Source organism: Sinohyriopsis cumingii, chromosome 2, assembly GCF_028554795.1.
Source record: "Sinohyriopsis cumingii isolate HCF-2022 chromosome 2, ASM2855479v2, whole genome shotgun sequence".
NCBI classification, from domain to species: Eukaryota; Metazoa; Mollusca; class Bivalvia; order Unionida; family Unionidae; genus Sinohyriopsis; species Sinohyriopsis cumingii.
Window position 1 is genome coordinate 119,007,713 of NC_142962.1, and position 19,572 is coordinate 119,027,284.

Consider the following 19,572-nt stretch of genomic DNA (forward strand, 5'->3'; position numbering starts at 1 on the left):
AAACGAACATATGTAGTTAAATAAGATAACATTTTAATTCTATAGATTAATATGAGTTACATGAAACTTTTTATTAATTTAAATAGTTCTATTTGTTTCTAATGATACATCCTGTGTTTTGGTGCATGGGCTTGTGTCTAATTCAGATGTTATGGGCTTTCTTATTTTAAACATGCACGTTTTCTTAACCAAAATGTTTTTTATTCTATTCTGTAAGGATTGTAAGTGATCCTTGAAAAAATCAATTTTTTCCAGGAAAAAAAACCTGGAAAAGGCCTGGAAATTCTTGTTTTAAAATGTGAAGGACCCATGTACATATGACAGAAATTAAAGGGTATTGCTCCAGTCAGTAGCTTATTTGTGACCTGTTCTGTTTCCAGAGTAGTTTTCCAAGTATATATTTGTGTAAATGCATCACCCTTTTGGGAAGAAAAAACAAACATCAGTTATCTTCCCAATTATTTTGTAATAGTCTTTAGAACAATGAGGTGATCATTTAATTTAACTACAGTGTATTTTGTTAGTGTTCGCCTATTTTAGCAATGTAGAAATGAATTGTTTTGTTTAGTGAATTGTTTGCTTGATGTCGTAAACAAAGTTCTAATGTATCATGCCACTTGAAAGTAGCATTTCCCAGTGGTATAGAATTCATTATCTATTCTTTCTGAGATAATTATTTACAAATCTATTCTCTTTCAGACCAAATCAATTGTGGTGAGGACAGTATACTGGTTGTCATAGGTATGATGAGGTAAGATTGTAATTTAGCACAAAAAAGGATACATCCCCTGTACGGTATCTACCTGATTAAAAATTAACCCCAACTACAAACTCTACAGATCCAAATCTCCTGTATGTGCCAACAGATCTGGGTCTATCCGGTGTTTTGGGAGGAATCAGTGCAACAAACAAAATGGACCCTGATGTATCAATGCATTATGTGACAGCAAATCAGGGTCTATGTTGTTTGCAGTCTGATATGTTGTATAAGTGAATATATATTACACAATATATGAGTTTAGCATGCTATTAAAATTAATTTGTAAATCATTTAAAAAACTGTGTATTCACTTGGCATACTATTTTTTGTTGTCGTTGAAAACTATGACTTGATACTTTTGTTGCTAATTTGGAAATGAAGCTGTACATATGTCAGTGTATTATGTCCAGATATTTTTGATCAAAAATGATTTAATAATTAAGGCATGTGTTTAGCATCAATTACAAAAGTTAATACTGCTTTGATTTGACCGTAGCAAACATAAAATCTGTTTGTCCTAAATGTCATGTCCATTAAAATAGTTTCCTCACTTTAAGGAACATCAGTATCATACACCCCTATGATAAAGTGGGTATGGTTATATAATAGTTAAATACATTAATGTTTCAAAAGATGATTGTACTCACTCTGGGTTGGGGGGGGGAGTGGGTTACCAAGTTGTACAGCACAACCATAATGGCAGACAATACAACAAATAATAATGCTGTTTAACTGTTTTAATTACCAGTAAGGATTTTTGACAAATATTTTCAGATTTAATTGTGTTTAATAAGGAGAACTGTTTTTTGAAAGCCCATTCACCTGCTAAGTAAAAATGAGAATGACTTTTTATCAAGCTGTGACCTGGTTAGACATGGTCATTTACATTATAGTGCATTTATGTAGCTGCAAAATGCAATGTGAAATGGGAGTTACTTTGAAGGATGGAGTGAAAATGGACCTCTAGAGAAGACATAGTAGATACTGTGGAGATTTCATTATATATATATATATATATATATATATATATATATATATATATATATATATATATATATATATATATATATATACAACCCATAATAGAAACGTAAACAGATTTCAATAGTAATTGATGTGTGTGATGGAGATTTATCAATTAGATGAAATGAAATGGGAATCATTTGTTAATCCTACAGGACGGATGGAAAAATGAACTGAGATAAAAGCAACCATTCTGCTGAGTCACTTTCATTATATGTACAAGTGATGTGATAGACCATGCCATTTATGTAAACCTCTCTTTTTTCAGTTGAAGCTTTATTTTTGTAAGTTTATATGAAAGAAACTAATTTTTGAGAATATAGATTTCAAATTCAGGAATATCATTACTATTTTCAGCTTAGTTTTTATTTTTGGTAAAAGTATTATTTATTATAAATCGCTTGAAACAGATTTTCTGTTTGTAATTTAAAATCCTTTTTTTGTGGAATTTAGATGTTTTTTTTTTTTACTTTGCATGACAGCGTTTCCCATTTAAGGCTTTGTGTGAGTTATGTTAATAAAATTGTTTTATTACAATGTTATCTTTGTGTCCCCATTTTAGTGTACTCAGATGACATCACAAACATGAGTGTGTTGTATTTAAAAGTGTATGTTTTATGTAAAACTTAAAATATCATAAAGGGTATAATTATCAGGAAATAAATATACTCCAAACAAGCACATTTGTTGGCAAATAAGATAGCACCGGAGATTAACTATAATATATCACAGTATAAAGTAAGATCACCTATAACTTGATGCAGGTTTATGCCTTCCTTGAGCAACTTTATAGAGACCAAACATAGTAAAAACACACTCAGTAATGCTAGTTACACTGGGGATGTTGTAGCATATGTATTACCCAGACATAAAGAGTACTAACAGTTAAGGACACATGGTACTAATGATATGGAAAAATGGGAACCAGCCTGGAAATGGATGAACATAAAATAGAGTATATATGGGTTTAGCTGACCAGGATTGGTTAATAATGTAAGTTATGTTTTAGGAAAAAGAATCTTTTGAGAGCTTATCCTAGTTATAAGTGAGAAAAAAATAGAGACATTGTTTTATTGATGGAATTTCAGTTCTTTAACAGGCTTGAGTTTGGAACACTCTTTGGTATGGAACTGAAAGCATATGTTTCAAACACATAGCAGGATCAGGAAATGCTGCAGCAACACATCCTTTCCTTTATACAGAAGCTGACATCCAGGTTACATCTACACTGATAAATATAGGTTTGATCGTGAGCACTCAAAAATTTTAAGTTATTGATTTTTGTAATATCATGATGTTTGCATAGGTTTTCTATGGGAACCAAATTAGTACCATGAGTCTTCAAGGCTGTATAATACCAGTGGGCTGAAATACTTGGTTTCAAATTTATTTGATGTTGATGGAGGGAGAGAAAAAAAATGTCAACTCAGAATCATCAGCACTTGTCACCTTAAGCAGGTTCAACTACATTGTGCAACAAAACATGAACATAAAGATGCTCACAACAAATGATTCACAATAATGCATTTGCTGAAACATTTACATTGCTTGCATAACTTTGGGTACTGTCTGTACATTCTTATAAGCTGGCTCCAACTGCAGTTAACATAGACCCTGATCTGCCATTGCACTATGTGCTGGCAGATCAGAGTCTGTACTGATTACTCCCAAAAGACTGCATAGAAGCCAGGTCTGCCAGTACAATATACAATGGCAGATCTGGATCAGTGCAGTTGGCAGTTGGACTTGACTTACAAGTAAGTATGTACAGTAAATATTTTTCAGATCAAATGTTCCCAAGGCAAGAACTTGGCAAAGACAGTTGTATCAGAATGAATTTTGAAAGAGGGCAACACATAACTAAGTGAATCTTGTCACAGTCAGCATGACATGTAACAGTTAACATTGATGTAGGGACTAGGCTCAAAGTAGATCACTAGACTGTGATGAATTTGATTTTCCTGCGTTGCATGATTGATTTTTAATTGAGTTAATGGTTAGAAACATAGATGAGGTAATCTGGGTTAAATTGTGGACAAATTTCAAAGTCGAAATAGTCCTGAGACAAATTTGTGCAGTCGTAAATAAGTGTCATAAAATGAGATTTTCCAGGAATAGTTATTAAGAAAGCATGAAAATATGAAGTCATGAGGGAATAGCAACATTTGAAACAGAGCAGCACTACAAATTTATTGTTTTAAGTTTCAAGAATAAAAAATTGGATACTTAAAAAGATCTTTTAAATGCATGGATAAAAATATTGAAAATACATGTATCATTGCTTTCTAAATATCAATTTTGAAATAATTGTCAAAGGTGACTTTAAATTTTTCCTGCCATTTAACAGCTGCAGATAATTTCACAAAACAACTCCATTAACTGTTACATTTATGTTGTAGGTTTTTTTCCCCTCCAAAACACTCAATATTATCATAGATATGAAAAAGGGTGTGAAGGAACATTTTGAGTACAGTGTATGTACTCACAGATCAGTTACAGTTTCACATATTTAAGTTATCTGTCACTTGGGAATAGAAATATCATCTTCAGCACATAATGTTTGACATGTTATCTGTGTCTAGTTACTCCTAATGGATGATATACACAATGGCTATCTCTGGAGGGAAAATGCCAGTCTGATTATTATCCTTTGTTAATTTATAATTCAGATAAAGTGCAAATTACAAAATGACACCAGCCATAAATACAGCTATATTTGAATATTGTCGTCTGAAAAAATGAAGTCCAGCTTATGCATATTTAAATCTTACCTTAATCTCATCAGCTGTACCTTTGTTTATCATATTCTGCCGAGGTAGATTCTGAAATGCAGTTTCTCCAAGCAGTTAAACTGTAATTAACGATTGTTCACTATTTGCAAAATATCAGTATGCAGGGATAAATATTTCATAATGATGTGCTATATTGTTATTTAATACATATGTAAGATAGGACATTGTGAAAGTGTATAATTTTGGGACTAGAATATACAAGTCCAAAATAAGGTACCACCTTCATATACAGACTGGATGTTTACCCAAATTGATAAGTTTATAGTGAACTTATTGTTGGGATCTTTTCGCTACATAATTCTAAATGAAGGGATACATGGCATCAGTTTTCCTTATCATGATCAGTAACTTATAACATCAAAGAAGACTGTTATAAGTAATGCACATGGTGGGCTTTATTGGGATACATATGGTAGCAATGAAAAAAATTTGTCTTCATAGGTAATAGATTGGTTAATTTTTCTGCAATTCACAATAATGTTAAATAATACTGCAGTCAGAATACAAAGGCTAAAGTTAATTAAAATTCTAGCTTGGGGCCATTTGAAGATGCCATTATGTGATTATGATCCAACATAAGTGTGAGAGAATTACAAAAATTGTGTTTACTGTAAATATACGAGGTGTTATTTTCACATTTTATTCATGCTGTCAGTCACTTTTATTTAAGTATTGTTAATAATAGTGATGTTATTGTTAATAATTGTTATCATTTATATATTCAGTATTTACTTATCTGGCTTGAAATTGGTGGGGTATAACCATAGAAATTTAATTATGAAAGCTATGTCCTAGTAGCTTAATTTTGTTATTATTATTCATTTTAAAAAACAGCACTTAAATGTTTAATGGCCATAGTACATTTGTTCATACTTGGATGCATTACAGTGTATACTTGCCTATATGCCAAGTCAAACTGTAAACAACAAAGATCCCAATCCTCCACTGCATAAAGCTCCTGCAAATCAGGGTCTATGATGTTTGTTGTATGTGGTAGCTCCTAACAAACTGCACAGACCCAAATCTGCCAGTGCATTATGCGAAGACAGAACAGGGTTTTTGTAGTTTGCATTTGGGCTCATCTTATAAGTGAGTTTTTATGGTAATGTCTTTCTATTGTTGATACAGTCATAACTGTCTTTTTACAACTTTTATGAAGAGTAAATTTGTGTCATCTTTTTGATGGCTGTTATAGGTAAATTTTACAGTATATGATATAATAAATAAGTAGATTGTTATGCATTGAAACCAATATGTAAGGTACTTTTAATGGACAACACAGATGTATACTTCATGGACCAATGTCCCATATTTGGAAGTTAAAAATGATTACAAAAATCATCTTCTCTAGCCAAGGGTCTGCTATGTCAACCCTATCTACACCTTGGCAGATCGAACAGATATTTTAGTTCTTTGTTCTAGTGACATCTATTGGATTTCATGAGTTGCCTCCCTTAGTATGTAATTCCAACTAAATAACAGTGTGAAACAGCAGTCTGAAAATGGTGGAGGAAATTGATTTCAAAAAGATACTTTCTAAGTTTAACATAGAAAGTATGACAAGGTACCAGAGAGAAGCCATTACAGGTGTATTGGAGTGAAGGTATTTGTACAAACACCGACTGGCAGTGGAAAATTGCTTATTTATGACTCCATTCAAATTGTGTGCTCCCCTTGTCTCATTTCATAAAAGAACAGTGTTCAAATATGACCAACTTAATTTTGATTGGATGCTGTGGCTTGCCACATCATCCAATGACATTCACAGACCCGAAGCACATAAATATCTGATCGATCCGCCAAGGTGTAGATAGGATTGTCATATCTGAACCTTGGTTAGTGAAGATGCACAAATATAAGATAAGGGGTGCAAACATAGGCAGGTGTAATTCGTATGGAGCTGTACACTAAGGCAGATTTTTCTGTATAAAAATGTTGTGGAGAAATGGCGGGAATCGTTTTTTCCATTTTCTATTTTCATTTTGCTTTGCTTCTTAAAGGATGAGTGACAGAATTTGCTTGTATTTGATTAGAACCATCTGTGCAGCAATAAACAATCCTCAACTTTTCATTTTGTTTTAGTAATATTCACATCACTGGAATTTTTGTTACATGAATTGCATAATGATTATTGTACTTTTGACAGTTGTGCTAGAATAAGTTCTGTTTATCAGATTTGTATTAAATAATACTGTATTGTACTTTTTTCTCTTGAGGCTGCTAGGTATTTGATAAATATCACTGATAACTAACGTCGTTCATTTTTAGCCAAAAGCATTGTCTAACTTGTCGCTAATAGATAGGTGTGTTACTTTCAGAATTAATAGTTAATGTGGGGAGGAAGTTGTATCAGTTAAAGAATGTTACTTTGTGTGTACGATGTATATTTTTAATGTAGCTCTAACAGTTTTAGTCATATTGCTAAGATGTCCGTAATGTTGCAGTTTATAGTGATGTGTAGCACTGGGGCATCATGCCACAGACATGTGGCATTGTGTTCCACCCAGTCGCATCATACTGACACCAGGCCAACCAGTCCTAACAATAACCTCGCAATGCTGAATGTCAAGTGAGGCAGATGCTTGTACCAATTTTATAAGTCTTTGGTATGACTGCCAGGGTTTTTGAACCCATGACCTCCTGCATCCAAATCAGATGTTCTACCAGGTAACCACTTAGGCCGCTGGAGCGGTCCTTAGAATGTTTCTCATCTTCAGAAAGCTGTGTTAATCCATAATCATCATAATCATTGCAATCATCATCAATATTATCATGGTCAATCTTAGAGGAAAATCATCCGATTTTCTTGTTTATAATTTTTTTAACATTTCACCTTTGTTTAAATGTTACAATCTTTCCTTGAGAGGAACAAATTTCATGCATTGATTTTAAAATTTGCAAAATGGTTTCTCTGTGATAAAAGATGCAAAAAGTTCCGCTGATTTATAAATTTTAATTCTTCATTTGGTAAATGCATTGCTGAGACCATTTAGGCCTATTGCTGGTTATTATGCAATGTGAGCATAATCGTGCAAGCTAGATAATGCCTAAGAACTCGTTCCAACAATCTGTTTGAGACAAAAAAGTTATTTTCATCTCACACGTGTTATGATAATGAGCTGTCACATCTCAGGCCTTGTCAAATTTTGATGTTTGCACTGCACATGATTACACACATATGGCATAATATATTCTTAGACCTGGCCAAGTTGGGTTGCTTGTGCTGTACATGATCACTCATGCACGGCATCATGTATTCTTAGGCCTCATCAAGTTATGATGAATGTGTTGCACATAATTACACATGCATGGCATCACACATTCTTAGGCCTTATCAAGTTACGCTACTTTTTCAGCATGTGATAAAACATGTATGCCATCACGTTCTCAGGCCAGACCTTGCCAAGTTATGATGCTGGTCCTGCACGTGTTTACACAAATATGGTGTAAGAAAGTAACTAATGCAGATTCAGTGACTGGTTATCACAATATCTCGATATACGAATAAGCCAACATGAAAAGGATTTTGACATTCGGATTGTACATATGAAGCAAACAGTATTTGTAAGTCATAGACACATTTTTAATTCATGTATTTTCATTTTTTGCACATTGTTTCCTTAATAGGTGTACATCCAAAATGGTTTTCATATCTGAGTGGCAGAGTGGTCTAAAGTGCTCACCATTTCAGATCACTGCCATCTCACCTCTGTCTGCATGGGTTCGAGTCTCAGGCTCTGCCAGTGTAGATATATGAGAAAGCTTGCTAGTCCCATGGGTTGGTAGTTCTTTTGATGGTTTTCCCAGGTTCTTCCTCCACCAATTATACTCGCCACCTTGTGTAGCCTATCTTGTGCTGAAAAATGGCATTAAACCCAACAACAACAACAACATACCTGAGTTAATTATTTGCAGCTAATGCATGATAAAAGGCCTCACACGGAGATGTGGTAGCCCAATACTAATCACCTTTACATCCACCTCTCTGTCTGTTTACAATTCTTGTAACCAGCATAGCTCTTTAACCTCTACACTTAATTTAATGTCACTTGGTAGGTACATTGCCTATAGCATGTATTTGTTGCTTTTTAAAATTGTGACCTTTTCAAGCCCAACTTCAACAGATTTATTGCCTTTTTTCATCAATATTACATATCCTCTGCTTTAGCCAATAAAGTGTAGGAACCATTCATCGTGTTCTGATGTGATTCGATGTGTACATTTTCTCCTATCCCTTGTTGTGCCTTTAATGAGTTTTGTCTCATAAACTCCATTTGGAATAGAGTTGTGGCCCTTGTGGTATGTACTTTGATAGCCTTAAATGTACCTTAAATGAGTGTTATCTTGTCAGCTCTGTTTTAAATAGAGTCATGGCCCTTGATAATTATCTTCATATTTTCCCATGGGATGTCTTTTGCAACCTGCATAGGTCAAGAACAGTTCAGCACATTCTCAAGTGATTTTTTTTAATAAGCATTATCTCGCAGATTTGCATTCTTCTTTCATGTCCCTTAGAATAGTTATTGACTGCTCATAAATTTTGTGTCTGCAAGATAACTTCACAAATTTTTTTAAAATTTCAACCAGATTTGGCATGTGGCTTCAGATTGATACACTGGACTTGTGGCCCTGATTGCTTGTCATGTAACTTTAGTTTCAACTTTATAACTTTTTTAAGCTTTGATGTATTTCTACCAAATTTGGCATGCAGTGTTATTTGAAAAACACATGAAATAAGTTTAATTTTGAGTGGTTTTTTACCCATTTAGAACAGTTGTGTCCCCTAATAGCTTATCCTCTTAACATTTTTTTTCTTTACAGCGTAAATTTATTAAAGAATATTGCATACAGAAGTATCATCCACCTTTTTATTGCTCAAATTTTGATTGTGTTTATTTCCCAGCATTCAACATTATGACCATTGAAGGGAGTAACCATGGTAACTCAATTTGTAGAGCATTAGACTCATAATCAAAAGGTCACATATTGGATACCTACCAAGGCCAGTAGTTGTCAGCTGCCTCAGTGTGTCCTTGGGAAAGCCACTTAGCTCCCATTTCCTTGGCATGATATTTGCCCATAATGTGCAAGAAGTGAAATGAAAAGAAGAAAAAAACCTTTTGAATGTGCATCTCACAACTTTGTATTATCAACAGAAGTTCTTCTGCCAAAGACACTCATAGAGATTGGGGGAACCTTCTTCGATGTACTCGTCGCTATTAGTTCTAGTTTCATATCAGTACATATTGATCTGTATCATGAGAGTTGAGTATTCGTCACTGTGAGCTTAAAAAAATGTGAATTCTGAAGTTGGCAGGTAAATAAGATCAAAAGAGCCAGTTAAATTTAACATCCAAACATTGGTTTTATCATGTGCCAAAATGAGATATTGTTGGACATGTTAATTACAGCCATTACTTCTTTAAATTTATGGTTTGCATGTAAAGGTTGTCACTGATGTTTCTGTCACCTCCTGTTGACTTTAATTTGGCCTCATAAATTCAATTTTGGCCAATTATAAAATGGTGGGTTGGTAATTTTATGCCCTTGCAAGTTTTACAGCAAGTTTTGTTACATGTCTTTATCATAAATCTTGGTAATTTCACTTCATTTGTGATTTGATTGTATCAGGATATATGGGTGAGCTTCTCTCCAAGAGAGCATTGAGTCTTTCAGAGCAATGCTGTTCTGCTTGATTTAGTATAATATCCTCCTGTTTTATGTTTGTTTATTGGGATGAAAACCAATTTCACTTTGATTCGATATACCTATATGAGCTTTCTAAGCCGGGAACACTATCTCTTGCCAGCAAGACGACACTGGCAACATATTGTGCTGAAAACTATTTTTCTCTGTCATTACAATTAGAGATTGGTTGAGATATTCTCCACTGCTAATAGCATTAGACCCTCTTAACTTGTCATAGTAAATGATTTATCGTGAGGTGGTCCTGTACAAACATTGAAGTTCATATCTCAAATGAAGCATTATTATGTGCAAACATCAGATTTTCTTCCTCCAGAATTGGCTTTTCACTTTGAAAAATTGGTCTTATTTCCAGGTTTAGAAGGTCTGTTTGTTGAGATTTGTTGTGCCCTTTAATTAAAAGAGCTTATTTGGGAAAATTCACCCAAACTTTACGTCATGGAATAAATTACCAAAGAAGCATGAAAAGTAACTATATAGGAATCTAGAACTGAACAACAAGAAGTATTTGTTCTGTTAAATGGCAGGTAAATGCACAAACTGGTTACAGAGCAGTGACAGAAGAAATGAGTTGATGGACAGATATGTGTACAGACAGTAATGGTTTTTTTGTTACGGTAACCCCTATCTAAAGATCTTAGTCCCATGGAAAGTGAAATTTTAATATAAATTTCACCATGCTAAGGATTGAAAGACATAGTCATTTAACACACACACACACTTTATTCAGGTCAGTAGTATAGATGGATGATTCTAATATTTTTACATAGTTGCCAAGGGATAATAGACCTACCTGAGCTCCTTTCTACCCTTTGCTTATTCAGAGCATATCTTCCATTTCCAGCAAAATAGATGCTTTAGGTCATCACTAATTTAATGTATCACCATATATCAATGCATGTGGACCACCGACCAACAGTATTGCTGACAAAGGTGTGAGGCATCATGTAATTAATATACAGGTACACTGGACACTTGTCGAATATTAATATCTAAGGTCTGTGACCAACCTGACTGCCACTATACATCATATAGAACTTGTGTGATGATTGTCTGTGAAATTGTTAAAGATTGATACTAATTTGCATAGGTTTAATGTCAGTATAAATATTTTGAGTTGATATGATGTACTATGCTAATGAGTAGGTATGGTTAGGTCACATGACCTATCACCTGAGTGTAGATAGATACCATATCTACTTAGTACTATATCACATCATATCAAATCAAATTTGCTTGATTTAAGAATTGAACCATAACAGAAAACTTAATCAAAATGAGTCGAATAATGATCAAGTTAATTGAATTGGTATGTGGTTTATAGTCCAAGCTAGGTGATGGACATTGGACGAGAATGTCTATTTACCATATATACTCGGTTTTAAGTCATGGTTAACTGCAAACAACATAACCCTTATCTTCCATAACATAATGTGCAGGCAGATAGGTCAGGGTCTGTTTTGTTTGTTCTTCTGATTACTCCTGACAAACTGCAGTGACCAAGATATGCTGGTGCATTACGTGATGGCAGATAAAGGGTCTGTGCATTTTTGCAGTTGGACTGGACATTAAACAAGCATTTACAGTAGGTTACTTACAGTCACTGATAATGCAGATCAGCTAGGTGACGGACATTAGACCATATTATCTATTTAGGTTTCCACTGCCCGAGATAATGTAATGCCTAATACATTTTCTAGCGATATTATTGATTATTGACCCGTGAATATGTACCTATTTAATATTTTTCACGATAATTGTTACACTAGAAAAAATTATGTATAAAGAATTTTCACTTATTTTATGTGGCATCAGATTGTAAATAAATGATAAGATTGATAAATAGTCCATTCTATGACAATTTCCATATCAAAGGTAGTGTAGTCTGTATTTTGATCTTGTCTATTTCTGCTTGAATGATAAATTGCTGTTGTACCAAAATGTACCTGTCTCTATTTCATGTGAAAATTCATTTGAATAATGAATTACATCAGCTATAAGACTATAAAGGCAAGCCAGGTATCAAGTAAGTATATCCCAAGGGATTTGATATAGATCTTCTATGAATCATTGTACACTTGTGGGTATCAGATTTCATGGTTTTACACAAATACACATTCATGGGTACTTTGTGGTTTTGTCATTTTTAGAAGGAAGCATAAAACATAAAACATTTAGCGATGATGGGTGAATCTGTCATTGATGATACAGACATTCATTACTAACTCTAGGCACAAATGCAGAGGTCTTAATCAAAGATTATGCAGTTGCATTTATGATACCTGCCAACTTTCTAGACATTGGGTGGGGGTGGGGGTGAGGGTTTTGAGATTCAAAATGTCTATTGTAATCCTAAGGAGGGTCAGTGGAGATGACCATAAACGTGTTACCGTTCCAGTGAAAATATAGAACAAATCTCATAGAAAATGACAAAATTCAATTTTGTAGAAAATTAAAGAAAATATGTTCTCCTTAAACCATTAAATACACTTTCAAAATTGTTGGTAGACTTAGCATGATCCTATATCATCACACACACATGTACATCCACTCAACATAATCACTGTCACACAGACATTAAATAAAACTATAATTCTGTCTTCAGATTGCATATATATATATATATATATATATATATATATATATATATATATATATATATATATATATATATATATACACACACACATACTGTATATATATTAATAAAATTATGCAGTTGAGTGTCTTTTTACATCATAAAGTCTTTTACAGGTAGTATTCTTTGAAGTATTCTATGCTGAAACCACTTTATTTCAAAATCACCTGTGCTTTTGAACACAAATTTATAAATCGGTTTCCATATATCAGGGATAAAATTAAAAAGAAGAACAAAACAAAAACTAATTCACATTTTGCCTTAATTTATGCATTAGAATATCGTTATTGCATAGCTTTATTCCCCATGTGTAGTTTTTAGTAATATCCTTTTATGGCTTGGTATACGTGGATGAAGTGTCTCAATCAGAACAAAGTAGTTTTTTTCAGGATCTGATAATTTTTTCAATACTATTACAAAGACCCAGATCAAGTAATTGATTTTACTTTTCAATTTTAAATTGTATCATAAAGTTTTCAAATGTATTTAAGTTAGCCAATAAAAAATATCCCCTATAAACTTCACTCATTTATAATACCAAGAACCACGAACACTGTTTTATCTGCAACCATAATATTTCTTTTCCCAAATAGGTGGATTTAACCATTACTCTAAAGAATAAAATTTATTTAATTTATACACTTTAGTCCAAGCACTAAATATTAGAGACTTGATGGTACTAAATGTCCCTGAAGATCTTTTTGAATTTTTCTCAGTATTATCTTCTTTTGCAACTGAATTTCTATGCAATATCCCTTTCCATCAACATCTCCTTACACAGGTGTGAAAAATTATCCACAAGTGCAAGAGACAGATTATGCTCTGTTATGAACTGTGAAAACAGAGCAACACTTCAGCTCTTGTCACATGATCTGTTGATGATTGTTTAAATGTTTCTTTTGGGATTGAGTTCTGCATTCAGGCATTGTCCTAATGTTGGATGGTGTTACTATGTCAGTGGGGAATGACGATTGTTGCTGTGGTGTTTGCAGTACAGGCAGTTAAATGTAATATTGTTTGTTGCTTCACAACTATCTTTTTGATTTACCTAACTTCAAACAAATGGGATTGTTCAACTTTGTGTAGCATAATGATGTCTCCCACAGCAGTACTCACAAGACTGCAACAAAAAAGATCACTGTAGCTATTGCCAATCAGTTTAGTAACCGATGGTGATTGCTTATGATTGTTTACCTTTAATGGACTCAATGACATTATGCTTTATAAATCAAGACCTAGCTGGTACTTTGGCTTTTTGTTTTCTTAAGATTTACTGGAAACTCTAATTTTATAAACACAACCAGGTTGAAGGATTAGGCAGTTAAAAATCATGTTTTTCATGTGATATGTAGTCTTCAAGTTGCTATGATTTATAAGCAAATAAGCTTAATTATACCAATGTAAATAAGATTGCGGTTGTTTCAGTGTTTAAAAAGACTACTATTAAAACAGAACAGTTCTGTTGAAATACAGTTTCACACTCTTGACTATCACAACTTTGATGACACAGTGGTCTAGGAATGAGAAACCTCAAGCAAAATCTCCTATAATTATGGGCCTGACAATGATGAGTCCTCTGCTTCATTAATCAGATTCTGATTCCATTTGCAATCTGTGCCATACTTGCTGCCTCTCAACGTGATCAGAAGGCAGTAGTGCGTTTTAATGTTTTTAAAGAACATCACCAGGAGATGCTCAAACTTATTTAAAGAAAAATGTAATTATGGCACAATTTGTACCAGCTGCATGCACTGATGAATTGCAAGTCCTAAATTTGTTTGTAATCTTTCAGGTGATTGCTCAATTAAACGAGCAGGAGGACACTGGAGATGTATTTGTAGATAAGGCCCTGATCAATTTGAAATCATCTAGGCTTAAGCTAATTCACAAGTATATTATCTCCACACATGACAAAGTGACACTTTGGATGGACATGAACAAAAATGGGCTTTGAGAAAGTGGGGCTGTCTTGCTGATTGTTTTATATATCAGCTAAGTATATACATGGAATGTATTTAGTAATAACAGTGTAGCATTTCCTCAGTATAGTATTTAATAATGGCTATGATCAACAGAATAAAAAATGCAGTAAAAAGATTTTGGTATTCATGAAATCACTAATGTTTGAATCAGACATGGTAATTGATTTCAGATTAATATATCCATAGTTTACACTCCCGTGTTACTGCCTTAAAAATGTTTATGAAAATTGAATCGAGGACATGGACTAAAAATGCATTAAGACTAAACTTATTGGTTTTAAAAAGACATTTTCCTTGGTAAATCACCGCTCCGGTGGCCTAGTAGTTAGAGCGTCCACCTCGGATGTGGGAGATCGTGGGTTCGATCCCCAGCCGAGTCATACCAAAGACTTACAAAAATGGTACTAACAGCTGCCTCGCTTGGCGTTCAGCATTAAGAGGTTAGTGTTAGGACTGGTCGGCCTGGTGTCAGGATAATGTGACTGGGTGGGACATCATGCTACATGTCTGCGGCATGATGCCCCAGTGCTAGACATCACTATAAACTGCCACACTGCAGACATCGTAGCGATATGACTGAAAAATTGTTAAAGCTACATCAAAATCAAAATCACATCACATCCTTGGTAAATCACTAAGCTAAAATATGGAGACTTTCCATTTAAGCAAAAAACTGGCATGAATCGTACCTAAGTAGCAGGTACCAGCCCATTTAAATCGGGAATGTTAATTCTCAGTCTTTACCCATTACTTAAGGTGTACCACAAGGCCCCATTGTAAAGCTACTATTATTTCTCTTATGTATAAATGATTTGCCTTGTATATGACCCATGACGAGTTTGATCTTTTTGCCAATGATACTACTCTACATTTCTTTGATGAAAATACTGATCAAGTCCAGATAAAACTGACCTGTGACCTTAACAATGAAATTGATTAGTGTCACTCAGTTAAAAAATTACTGAACATAGTACTAAAGGTATGGTGATAGGTTCTTGACAGCATCCCGCTCAATGAGAATATAGAGGAGGAAATTTCTGTAAACAATATCCCATTTTTAAATGTATAATCAGTAAAACTGTTTGCTGTATTTATTGATAACGGCATGGAATAAAACACATTTGTTAATTATGTGTGCAAATCTATGGCTGCCAAAAATATGACTACTTACCTACCTTAAAATAACTTCTAGACAGTGAAGTCATCCACACAATATGGCAGATTACATGAAGATGTAGCCTAGAAGGATAAATAATTGGATAAGAAAATTGGTGAATGATTTAAAAATTTGCTGGTGATATAAAAAAGATTCCATAGTAGACCAAAAGCTCTGTTACAAGGAATAGACATCAAAAGAATCATCAAAATCAAGAAACACAATAGAAACATCAAGAAGCACAATAGAAACAACAAGAAACACAAACATTTTGCTAAAAACAAGTTTGGTACTCATGCTCTCACTGGGTGACTGATGCTGTTGTTGTTTCAAATCATCAAGAATGTAAACAGATAAAGGAAGGAAAAGGAGAAAACCTCAAAACATTATTTGCTTTGGCCATTTGGCCATCATCTCTGTTTAATCAGGTCACAGAGACAGAACTCCTATGATTCTACAAAGTTACAGCAAGTGTCTTTTTTGGCTAGATATTGTGATCAGCTAGGCATCCTATTTGCAAAATATTCAAATGTCTCATTGCATACAGGTTTGGATCAGAATATCAAAACCCACTTGAATGAACTGAACCTTTTATATATGATTAAATAGTAAGGGAGGTGATTGATGGCTACTTGGTTTATTTTATTATGATGATTTTTTACAATTGCTCAGGAGAAACAGCAAGTGGGTGTTTTTATTAGCATAGTGGAGGTAAAGAACTAATTGAGTGTCCAATTTTTAAGGCATTTATAATTGGACATGCTAAAGGAGGAACAGTGGCAGATAACCTTCTGTAGTTCATTAAGCTGCAGACATCAGACTGCATTTGGAACATACTATCATCAATGGCCCTAACATAAACAATTCTGTCCATAAAATGGTTGATGAAGCTTTATAAAAGTCAGAGTATTTACTGGTTTAATGAATTTTTGAAACATTTAATCTTCATGTTGCTCAAAATACATTCAGATCAGGTTTAAATGTGTATGGGCAAGAAGCAGAGAACTGTACATTTGCTATGTTCCAGTTATTTAAACAATAGATGACCCAGAGGGAAGACTTAATAGAGCTGCATCTGCTGGGAAGACTTCATAGAGCTGCATCTGAAGGGAAGACTTCATAGAGCTGCATCTGAAGGGAAGACTTCATAGAGCTGCATCTGAAGGGAAGACTTCATAGAGCTGCATCTGAAGGGAAGACTTCGTAGAGCTCCTTTAAAGAGCTGTATCAGAAAGGAAGGATTTACAGAACTGCAACTAGGAATTGATAGGGATGAAAGTTTGTTTCTCATGTATGTGCCATGCAGATGGTTGTTACTACCTCCAGCAATGGAATGCATGCATGCTGGACAATCAGACAATGAGTAAGGAATATTCTCTTAAAACAGTCCAAGCCACTAAAGAGCAATGCTTAAAAGAAACAACTGGAATTAAATAATATGTTACAGTTTTGCACAGCATTGTGAATGATAACTGCATATATTTCTCATTGAATTTTCACATCAGCATCTTGAAAATTACTGAATTCATTTCATGCACAGATGATTTAAAAATATTTCATATTGAAATACAGTGGACACCATTCATTCAATAAATGCTGAAAAAAACTGGTATGTGTACATGTAATCTGCTATGTTCGTTCTGAGTCCATTTTTGATGCTCCAAAGAAATCAAAGGGACTCAAGGACATTATGGCTAAATATCTCTGAATGGGAAAGCTGATCAATTTTTAATAAACAAATGAACTCATCCATAGGTCAGGACAGCATCCAAAAATTTGTCGTAAACAGACCAACTGTCTTTGCATGTATTTAGTGAGGGTGTGTTATGCTGTATGTCGATTCAAATGGTGTTGAAATATTTCATGCACGAAATGAATTATTACTTTTAGCTACATTTAATAATGCTAACCTGAAAATTCACTGAGCTACAGATGTGGATATAATTCATGATATTGTGCTATATGAACTATAGGCTATGTTCAAAACCTAATGACAATAAAGTTACGATACAATTTAGCATCCAGCTTTCAATAACTCTTAATTTTCGAGAGGAAGAAAAGGTTTCACACAGTCTAACAAGACACAAATTCTTGAAAGAAAGAGACAGCATTGTTTCTCAAAAGTGACCGGTAATATGTGTTCCAAGGCCAAAAAGGCCAAAATGGACTTCATTTCTATGAAAAAAGAGTTGAAACTGCTAATGACAGGAGCAGGTTGACAGCAGTTACAAAATGACTTAAACAACAGTGTTTTCATTATAGCAGAGCAACATGCATATACTACAAGTCTGATGAATTATAGTGGAGGGATAACTATGCCTCATTGTCAACATGCTTTAGATGTACTGTGTAATAGTGAGTGGCTGACTATGCCTCAGTGTCAGCATGCTTTAAGTGTACTGCATTATAGTGAATGGATAACTGTGCCTCATTGTCAGCATGCTTTAGGTGTACTGTGTAATAGTGAATGGCTGACTATGCCTCAGTGTCAGCATGCTTTAAGTGTACTGCATTATAGTGAATGGATAACTGTGCCTCACTGTCAGCATGCTTTAGGTGTACTGTGTAATAATGAATGGATAACTATGCCTCAGTGTCAGCATGCTTTAAGTGTACTGTATTATAGTGACTGGATAACTGTGCCTCACTGTCAGCATGCTTTAAGTGTACTGGATTCTAGTGGATGAATAACTATGCCTCAGTGTCAGTATGCTTTAAGTGTACAGGGTTATAGTGAATGGATAATTATGCCTCAGTGTCAGCATGCTTTAAGTGTACTGTATTAGTGTCAGCATGCCTTCAGTGTACTGGGTTAGTGTTAGTATGCTTTAAGTGTACTGGGTTAGTGTCAGCATTCTTTAAGGGTTAGTGTCAGCATGCTTTAAGTGTACTGGGTTAGTGTCAGCATGCTTTAAGTGTACTGGGTTAGTGTCAGCATGCTTTAAGTGTACTGGGTTAGTGTCAGCATGCTTTAAGTATACTGGGTTAGTGTCAGCATGCTTTCAGTGTACTGGGTTAGTGTCAGCATTCTTTAAGTGTACTGGGTTAGTGTCAGCATGCTTTAAGTGTACTGGGTTAGTGTCAGCATTCTTTCAGTGTACCTGGTTTAGTGCCAGCTTGCTTAAGTGTACTGGGTAAGTTTCAGCATGCTTTAAGTGTACTGGGTAAGTGTCAGCATGCTTTAAGTGTACTGGGTAAGTGTCAGCATTCTTTATGTGTACTGGGTTAGTGTCAGCATTCTTTATGTGTACTGGGTTAGTGTCAGCATTCTTTATGTGTACTGTGTTAATGTCAGCATTCTTTATGTGTACTGAGTTAGTGTCAGCATTCATTAAGTGTACTGGTTTAGCATGCTTTAAGTGTACTGGGTTAGTGTCAGCATTCTTTATGTGTACTGGGTTAGTGTCAGCATTCATTAAGTGTACTGGTTTAGTGTCAGCATGCTTTAAGTGTACTTGGTTAGTTTCAGCATTCATTAAGTGTACTGGGTTAGTGTCAGCATGCTTTATGTGTAC

General features: G+C 34.3%; 1 long non-coding RNA gene across 5 annotated transcripts in view; it reads left to right on the forward strand.

Annotated features, from left to right (window-relative positions):
- The window catches only part of LOC149805688 (uncharacterized), a 234,785-nt gene that overhangs the window by 96,122 nt on the left and 119,091 nt on the right, over nucleotides 1-19,572 (forward strand). For all 5 annotated transcript variants that reach the window (XR_016419768.1, XR_016419770.1, XR_016419767.1 and 2 more), the window contains exon 4: nucleotides 700-751. This is a non-coding gene — a long non-coding RNA (uncharacterized LOC149805688). The remainder of the gene's footprint in view (nucleotides 1-699; nucleotides 752-19,572) is intronic.